Source organism: Euprymna scolopes, chromosome 7 (assembly GCF_053919585.1).
Source record: "Euprymna scolopes isolate OS-2025 chromosome 7, ASM5391958v1, whole genome shotgun sequence".
Classification (NCBI taxonomy): domain Eukaryota; kingdom Metazoa; phylum Mollusca; class Cephalopoda; order Sepiida; family Sepiolidae; genus Euprymna; species Euprymna scolopes.
In genome coordinates, this window is record NC_136488.1 from 145,306,230 (window position 1) to 145,316,004 (window position 9,775).

General features: G+C 32.2%; 1 non-coding gene across 1 annotated transcript; it reads left to right on the forward strand.

Annotated features, from left to right (window-relative positions):
• The first annotated feature begins 9,151 nt into the window (after nt 1-9,151).
• Nucleotides 9,152-9,338, forward strand: LOC145280481 (U2 spliceosomal RNA). Its single transcript, XR_013868596.1, has one exon. It is a non-coding gene; the product is annotated as a U2 spliceosomal RNA (small nuclear RNA).
• The last annotated feature ends 437 nt before the right edge of the window (nt 9,339-9,775 follow it).

Genomic DNA, 9,775 nt, shown 5'->3' on the forward strand with positions numbered 1-9,775 from the left:
AACTTTTTATACCATAGTATTTCGAAGCCACGTACCAACGTATTTTCGCTCCAGATATGAGAAGTTTGCAATTACAAACTACATCTCGAATTTAATTGCCGGTTCAAACCATTTTCTCGCGAAAAAGTGAGTTAATATCCATTCATTATATTCTCATTCCGGCTTTAACATTCTAAAAGATTTCAAAATTTCAATCATCAACCGCAACACGTTATCCTGAATCACCATTTAAACTGGATGGAGACTGTAACTTTCACTGAGGAGCTTCTGTTTATTTATTAACATTTAAAAAAATATTTCGACACTGCTTTACACTCAACAAGAACCTAAAAACATTGGATAATATCTTTACTCCTTTGCCTTTAGGAACTTTCTCCTACTGTAAAATTTTCCTTACTGTCCTATTTTCATTTTATTTTATTTCCTTTTCTTACTTGACTGTTTACATTTTTTTTTATACTTATATTTTTATACCTACGTTTTTGTACCTTTATTATCTACTATTATTTTATAATTTTTATACTTTTTATCCCATATTCCTTTGTAGTTTTGTCCCCTTATTTCACCACCTATCTGAAGGTTGTTTTTATTTTATCCTTTATTATTTATCCCCTCGCTTTTATTGTTTTATTATATAAATTGTTCCTAATAATTTATACTTCATTTAAATACTAAGTTATAATTTCGACACCTCCACTGAAATATATGGACCTAGTATAAATCCTTATTTAAAGTAAACACCTTCCATAGTTAACCCATTAATACATATGATTAAAGAAGCATCCTCTTTCAATCACTTAACCCATATTCTTCCCAAGAGTTTAGTTACGCATATTGCACACATTAAACACGCTATAATAAAAGCTATATTTCTCCTACATCACAGAGATCACTTTAGTTCTCACTTTAGTTCTCCTATTCCCTTCCCAAACAGTTTCAATATTTTATCTCTCACTACACAATTATTTGGCTCCTAATGTAGCTATCGCTAGACGTCGTATCTCTATTATGTTACGTAGCATCTTTTCTCCTCTTCTGATGAGAAGCATTAGGCTTTGAAATACCATGGTATAAAGCGTTCTACTTATCCTACACCCCTAATTAACGTATCATCCTTATTGAATTAATGAATAAATTTGTATACATCCGTAAATATTTTTATATTGTCGTTTTCTTATTTTTGAACTCCAAAATAATTGTTGAGCTTTGTATTATCCCAATAAGTATCCTCTTAAAGAATCGATCATATTCTTATTCTTTTAACTTCCCCCATATATATATATATATATATATATATATATATATATATATATATATATATATATATATATATATATATGGTTTTAATATCGCCCCTTCTTTGATCTGTGAAAGTAGTCTATGAATTGGGATCCTACTGAAACATGTATGCACATATGTAACCAATAATGTTTGTATAATAAACAGACTATATATATATATATATATATATATATATATATATATATCCCAATTCATAGACTACTTTCACAGATCAAAGAAGGGGCGATATTAAAACCATATATATATATATATATATATATATATATATATATATATATATATATATATATATATATATATGGTCGGGTATTTTTGTGGAGGAGAATTGGCCTTTTCTGTTCACTAATCGACTAATGCTGGATGCTGTTGTCGCAGTTTCTGATGCATTTCATCCATTTGTTGACAGTACTTCTTAGCCATAATTGTTTCACCTGCATTCAAAAAAATGTGATGAATGAGACCAGTCGCAGGCCACCAAACAGTCAGCATGACCTTCTTTTGGTACAACTCTGGTTTTGGGGAATGTCATGGAGCTTCGTCGATATCTAACCTTTGAGCTGAGCATCATCGGTTGTCATAAAGAACCCACTTTTCATCACAAGTCACAACTTCGTCGAGAAACGGGTCATACTGGTTTCATAACAGAAGGGAAGGTGACACTTCATAGCAGTGTTTCTTTCTTTTGGTTGTCATTCAATTCGTGAGGCACCCCTTTATCAAGTTTGTGCCATTCCAATGTCTCTCAATTGGTTGAAAATCGTCGTATACGTTACATCCAAATCAGAAGCAAGTTCTCGAACAGGGCTGCATGGATTGGCTTCTAATTAGGATCTTAATTGATCGCTAACATCCAATGGCCGACTACTATGCTCATTATCTTCAAGACTCTCGTCACCTCCACAAAATTTCTTAAACCACCACTGTACTGTGCATTCAGTAGTGGTTCCTGAGCGAAACACTTCGTTGATATCACAAGCTGTTTCAGCAGCTTTTCGGCCTAGCTTGAATTGAAATAAGAAAATTGTGGGATTTTGCTTTTTTTTTCCATCTTGTATTCAACGTTCTGAAAAGAAGACATAATTATATTAAAACGATTGTAATTTAAACGATTAGATAGAGCGAAAAACGCCCTTTAAAATGATATATAAAGTAAAGGTATTATAACGAAAACTTATTTGAAAATACATCATTTGAAATCAACATTAAAAATTCCGCAAAAACCTTCTTGTCAACCAAATAATTGGTTCCAGCGTGTTTTTCGTATCTTGAAATTTTCGTATCCTGATTAAACGTTTTACACGTAAATCGTTTAATCAATTCCAATCCCTATGAAAACACGCATTAAATTTTATAATAAAAGTAAAACCAGAATTAAATAAGAGTCAGATCGTACCTAAATTAGCGCTTAATATCTTCACTTGCAATTTATTTTTTTAACTTTACTTTAACAACCAAATATAAAATTCTATTTAATAAAAAAACGACCGAGAGATATTACATAATTGTTTTAACCATTATTAATTAACTAGCGGGGGTACCCGGCGTTGCCCGAGTGTTTGTTTCCGGGACGGGGGGGGGGAGTTTTAAAAAATGTTATGGTAGGTAAGTAGGAAGGATCAAACCCGGAGTCATGAGTAAAAGTAGGAAAATAAAGTGTAAAAAAACAAAAAACAAAAAACATCTGCAACGTTAACAGTTCGGCCACCAAGAAAAGTCCATTCAAGTTGTTTAGGAAAAAAAAACAAAAAAAAAACGACTACGGTAGGTCAGCGCGAACGTGAAAATATAATGTGAATTGTCCAGCACGCTAACCACTACGCCACAGAGCACTGCAGCTTAGTTTAGTGATTTTAAATAACTTCACATGAAAGAACTACGAAGCCAAACCGGTGTTCTCTTCTCAACTGTTCCTTGTGAACGATCCCCAAACGGTGTTAAGTGGTGGCAGGGGGAGGAGGAATTTATTAGAGAGAAAATATTTTACCACTTCCATTGATCTTAACCGATTTTGGCCGTGACTTCTCAGCAGAAAAAGTATAGAAATCTAAGATTATCGAGGAATTTGAGAAATAATAAGCCTATAACACACCTCAGATATTGTTCTGCCGTTTGTGCATATTATATTTGCATGAAATATCTTGATTTTTAATCCTATTAATGTCAAAATCAGACGGGAAAAAATGAGTTCATTTTATTTATATTATAATAATAATAATAATAATAATAATAATATATATATATATATATATATATATATAATAATATATATATATAGATAGAAGAATAGAAGAATAGAAGAAGAAGAATAGAAGAAGATAGATAGAAGAGAAGATAGATAGAAGATAGATAGAAGATAGAATAGATAGAAGATAGAATAGATAGAAGATAGATAGAAGAAGAATAGAAGAAAAGAAGATAGATAGAAGAGAAGAGATAGAGAAGAGAAGAGAAGAGAAGAAGAGAAGAGATATCATTACTCGTAAGGTCATGACCTCAATCAAATGGATGGGCCCGCAGGCCCGCAGAAAAAAAACTCATTCAAAATGGATTATTAACTTTCTTACGGCTAATTTGCGATTTCGAAGAAAAATAATAACGAACTCCTCTACTACTACAAAAATTTCAGAGAATCTATAATATAAATCTCACCTGTCTGTTTAAATGCATGCATGCATGCATGCATGCATGCATGTATGTATGTATGTATGTATGTATGTATGTATGTATGCCTAAAACTTTCGACAGAGGCGACGGATTTTTATGGTATCGGTATCGTTTTGAAGCACGACCCTTCGGGCGACAAATATCAAAAACTTGGACTCAAACATTAATTCCTTCACCCTCAACTGGGCATTTTTCTACAGAGAGGAGTCGCTTTTCGAAAATCATCCTCTCTTTTTGATTGTTTAGTCTTAATTTAAACATACGTCGCTTCCGGTTTGGCACTGAACGCAACAGCAAACATGTCAGTTTTTTTTTTTTAAGTTCTTTCCCTCCTTCGCGGTACTACCACTTTTTTTTTTTTTTTTTTTTTTTTTTTTTGCTCAACACACACCTCCAAACACCCGTGCAACACCGGGCACCCAGGCTAGTATACTATAAAAATTAAAACAGAAAATCTTTCTACAATCTATATTGTTCAAATTTGTTAAAAATTGTAATGCATGCATTAATTTTTTTCAATGTTTAAAATAAGTTTAATTTTAAGGGAGGATAAATAGGAAAACTAAATTTAAGTCCATGGAAAAAAATGTTTTCCAGATAAAAATCAACAAATATTTAAAAAAAAAAAAAATCACGAAATTTTTTTTAATCGAATAAGGCCCTTATTTTAAAAAGATTTTTGAAGAATTACGCGCCTTAAAAAATAGTCTGTCATATGCTGAAAATTTTTTCGCATGCAGGGAAATAAAAAAATTTTTTTCACATTTCGTAAGCTGAAAATTTTGTAAGAAGAGTTTTTCGTATCTAGAGGTTCCGCTGTATTTGAATTTTCAAATGAAAGATTGAGATTGTATTATGCTCCCCCCTCCTAAAAAAAACCCTTGAAAATATTCCAAATAAACTGAAACTTGGGGAATATTTTTTTTTAATCGACATCCAATACCTTGTGTCAAAATTTCAAAAACATGGGAGAATTTTCAGAAAGGATTTCTACCTCCTTTTTATCCTCTTAAAACATAAATCAAATATAACCCACATTCGGACCCCTTACTCGTACCAGCTGTGTCCCAAAATCTATAATGGTCGTTTGATTAGTTTAAAATTGAGTCCTGTACAAATGCATAAACATATCAGATTTTAAAGAATGTAATAAAGAATAAAGATGTTGCCTCCGTTCAGTCTCAAGAGACAATGGATACCTCCTGTAAGAGTAGCTGCGCGTGTGATTGTGAGGCAAGGATTGTACAATCGCCAACCACACCTATCCTGCATCGGCATTGCTTGATACCAGTGACAAGGAGAAGTGCTAAACGACTGAGAGCAATGCCGAGATAAACGGAGAGCACACACAGCACCTAGAATTCCCAAGTGGTCACCCATTTTAATACTGGCCGGGCTCAACGTTGCTTAATATCGGTAATCTAACGGGAACCGGTGTGTGTTAACGTGAATTATGTCGCATTATAAAGATATAAAGTCCATTAATAAATAATGGACAATTAAAATGTGTATAACATCTTTTTTTTTTTTAAGCAGGTGTATTATTTGAAAATGCTTAAAAGATAGCTTTTTAATCAGATTTTGCAGTGAAAGTTTGGTCATTCATTTCCAAAGCACGGATTAAAAGAACAAAACAACAAAAAAAAACCCCAGTGTATTTTCTAAGATCTCTAGGATGTGAAGAAAAAAATGGAAGATGTAAAAGGAGTCGGTTGATTAATTAGTGTTAATGAATGAATCAGCTTTTTGCTTTTTTGGATTCTGACCTTTTCAATTAGATACAATAAGATACTTTAATTGCATCCTCACCAAACAAGCAAAAAAAAAAAAAAAAAAAAAAGGAGGAATAGGATGGGAGGGGGGGGGGGGAGATGGAGGGGAATATGAAAAGCTAGGGGTGGGGGGAATGAGATGATCTCAATGGAGAAAGGAAGTACAGATTTTTTATTTTTTCATTTTCATGTCACTAATAGAATTTGTGACAAATAAATTGAGAGCCTTTTCAACAAATTATCCTCCTGGAAGCCTACTACTGTTGCTCAGCCATTCATAAGTAACAGTTTTAAACCCCCACCAGATCCCGCCCCCCCCCCAAAAAAAAAGAAAGGGAAAAAAAGAAAGAAAAGAAATAAAGAAAAAAAGATGATGTGAAGTTATGTACTCATCAGAAAGTTCTTGTCAGACAATTTAGCCTCTCAGTTGTTGTTTGCTTCAATCTAGAGGGGTACCAAAAAGGATCTATTTGTCATTGCTGCTCTGTCTGTCAGTCTGTCTGTCTGTCTGTCTTATTTCGTCATGTGACCTCCTCTGACTGTATACTGCCTCTAATCAAAGAAAAAAATGAATCACTTAGAACTGAAAAGGACACTTGTTTTTTCTTCATTCAAAAATTATATTTTATTTTCTATTTATAAAATCGAACTGCAGATCTACCATACATTTAAACAAAATTTCATAATAATAATAATAATAATAATAATAATAATAATAATAATAATAATAATAATATACCTTTAGAAAATGATAAAAATGCTAATATTCTTTTACAAAAATGATAGAATCTCATAAAAATGATAAGAAATGCTAATATCCCTTTCAAAAATGATCAAATTGATAAAATCCCTTAAAAAGATGAAATATTATAACAGAACTTAATAATTTATTTATTTATTTGTTTATTTGTTTATTTATTTATTTGTTTGTTTATTTATTTATTTGTTTGTTTATTTATTTGTTTATTTATTTATTTGTTTATTTGTTTGTTTATTTGTTTGTTTATTTATTTATTTATTTGTTTTTTATTTATTTATTTATTTGTTTATTTATTTATTTATTTATTTGTTTATTTATTTATTTATTTGTTTATTTATTTATTTGTTTATTTATTTATTCATTCGTTTGTTTGTTTATTTATTTATTTGTTTGTTTGTTTATTTATTTGTTTATTTGTTTGTTTATTTATTTATTAATTTATTTATTTGTTTATTTGTGGGCTGTTATCCTCATCTTCATGGTTGTTGTTTTACGACGTTTCGGCCAACTATTCCTATGGCCTTCGTCAGGTGATTAACCGCGACGGGACAAGAATGCTGAGTCTCTTAACTTTATCCTCAGTAATTACTATCTTCCATAGTTGTTGTTGTCGTCTCACCACATTTTGGCCAACTAATCCCCAGGCCTGCTTTGGGTAGGATTGAAACCATTATCTTCAGACAATGCTTACCTGGAACCATAGAAATTCAACACCTTTATCAACTGCGTTATGGGCCCCGAAAAGTGATCAAGGTTGGACTTTTTAGGGGGTCTTATAAATCCAAGTTTTTTTTTTATATTCTTATCTGGTTTGCCATTCAACCTTCATTGCCTTTCGGGGCTCGTAGCACAGTGGATAGAGGCATTGAATCTATACGGTTCCAGGTGAGCATTGTCTGAAGATAGTGGTTTCAATTTTACCTAAAGCCAGCTAGAGGATTGGTTAGCCAAAATATAGTGAGATTACAACAACTATGGAAGGCAGTAATTACTAAAGATACAGTTAAGAGACTCAGTATTTCTATCCCATCGCGGATAACCACATGACAAAGTCATGTGAACTTGGCAGTTGGACTGACGTATAACCACACTATTTGTTTTAATTATTTTTCTGTTCAATACACTTGTTTACACTAAATACTGAGTTATGTCTTTCTTCCTGACTCTTACATAACCAGAAAGTTTGCTTGAAACATTATACTTAATATATATATACTAGCAGAATCTGTGTAAATTCCACAGTGAACTCTTTCATATGTAATATATTGATGCTGGCATTCTGTGGATGTTCAGCATAAATGGAGACGCCCTTATATTATTGTAGCTCTTTTATAAAAATTGCAATAGTATTTATCTAAGCTAGCAGGGACGTCCGGCATAGCCCGGTCAGAAATTACACTTAAATATATTTTGCTTTATGCAGAGTTCGTATATATTATTATGAAGTCAATTTTTTATTGATTCTTATATATTATAAAGTTGTAATTTCAAAAATAAAAAAATGTATCCATATGACTTGGGTACATCAGCTTGAATCGGAACCGAGACCAAAACTTATGAAGAAAAAAAATATATGTATATATATATATATATGTATATATATATATATGTATATATATATATATATATATGTATATATATATATATATGTATATATATATATATATATGTATATATATATATATATATATATATATATATATATATATATATATATATATATATATATATATAACTTGAGTTCCTTCAGCTATAATCGAAACTGTAAATTTGGTAAAATTATAAAAAAACAATAGATGACTTGAGTGCCATCTGCAAAAATCAAAACCGAAACCAAAAGCTATGAAGAATTCTTGGTAAAATTATTTATTACAAGAAAAGGAAGGTCATAACAATTAAACAACAGTCACTCGGAAGAAAAATGATGTAAGCGTGACGCATAAACATATATAGATTAGTCTACACGAGTTTCAAGAGATTTGAAACACGCACAATTTGATAAAGAGGTCATATCTCGAAATATGTCATGAAACACGGTGACACACATTAGATCTCTATCCAGCTCCTCTACTCCCCGGGGAGTTGGTCCCCATTTCACCTTCACTCCTCACATTAAAAATCGGTCTTGTGCCTAATTTGCTCGGTGGAGGAGCAAATAAATACCCTTTTCATGGCCTTTTGGCCAAGATCAAAGTATAGTAACTGTTCCGGCAGATACTGCAAGCAAAGACCATATGTGGGAGAAACCCCACATATAAGACCTTGGCCAATGTAGGGACAACCCTTCATACCAATTGTTATTATCCAGCTCCCCTACTCCCCAGGGAGTTGGTCCCCATTTCCTCTTCACTCCTCACATTAAAAATCGGCCTTGTGCCTAATTTGCTCAGTGGAGGAGCAAATAAATACCCTTTTCATGGCCTTTTGGCCAAGATCAAAGTATAGTAACTGTTCCGGCAGATACTGCAAGCAAAGACCATATGTGGGAGAAACCCCACATATAAGACCTTGGCCAATGTAGGGACAACCCTTCATACCAATTGTTATTATCCAGCTCCCCTACTCCCCAGGGAGTTGGTCCCCATTTCCTCTTCACTCCTCACATTAAAAATCGGCCTTGTGCCTAATTTGCTCGGTGGGGGAGCAAATAAATACCCTTTTCTTGGCCTTTTGGCCAAGATCAAAGTGTAGTATCTGTTCTTACAACATGCTGTACTTATGTTTGTAACTTTGTGATATGAAGTGGGGAATCACTTTTCTGTATTAATTTAATGTAAAATGATCACCCACTTTACAACCAGACAGTCTTAAAGCAATTCAAGTCATTCTCCAGATCATTCAAATTGTTTTTGAAGGATTCCAGTTATTTTTTAAGCATTCAAGTCATTCTTAAGTTCATTAAAGTCATTCTAAATTATTTACTTTTTATTTATTTAAGTCATTTCAGCCCATTTTTCGGTCATTTTAGTTTATCTTTAAGAATTTCATGTCAATCCTACATTCACGCATTCGTTCATTACACGAGAGCACGCAACTAATGGCTATCGGCCTTGTTTCGTTATGATATTAATATGTTATTTTTTCCCCCCGAAAATTTGAAATGATGATTTTATTGTTTGGATTATTTGGATTATACATAACACACCAAATAAACGGTAAAAATCAGTTCTAAGTGACAGTCTTCTGCAGAATGAAGTTCAATCATCACTACAGGCAACAATAACTAAAAATAACATAATATTTAATTAACATTTATATCCGATCGTGGCTGATGAAA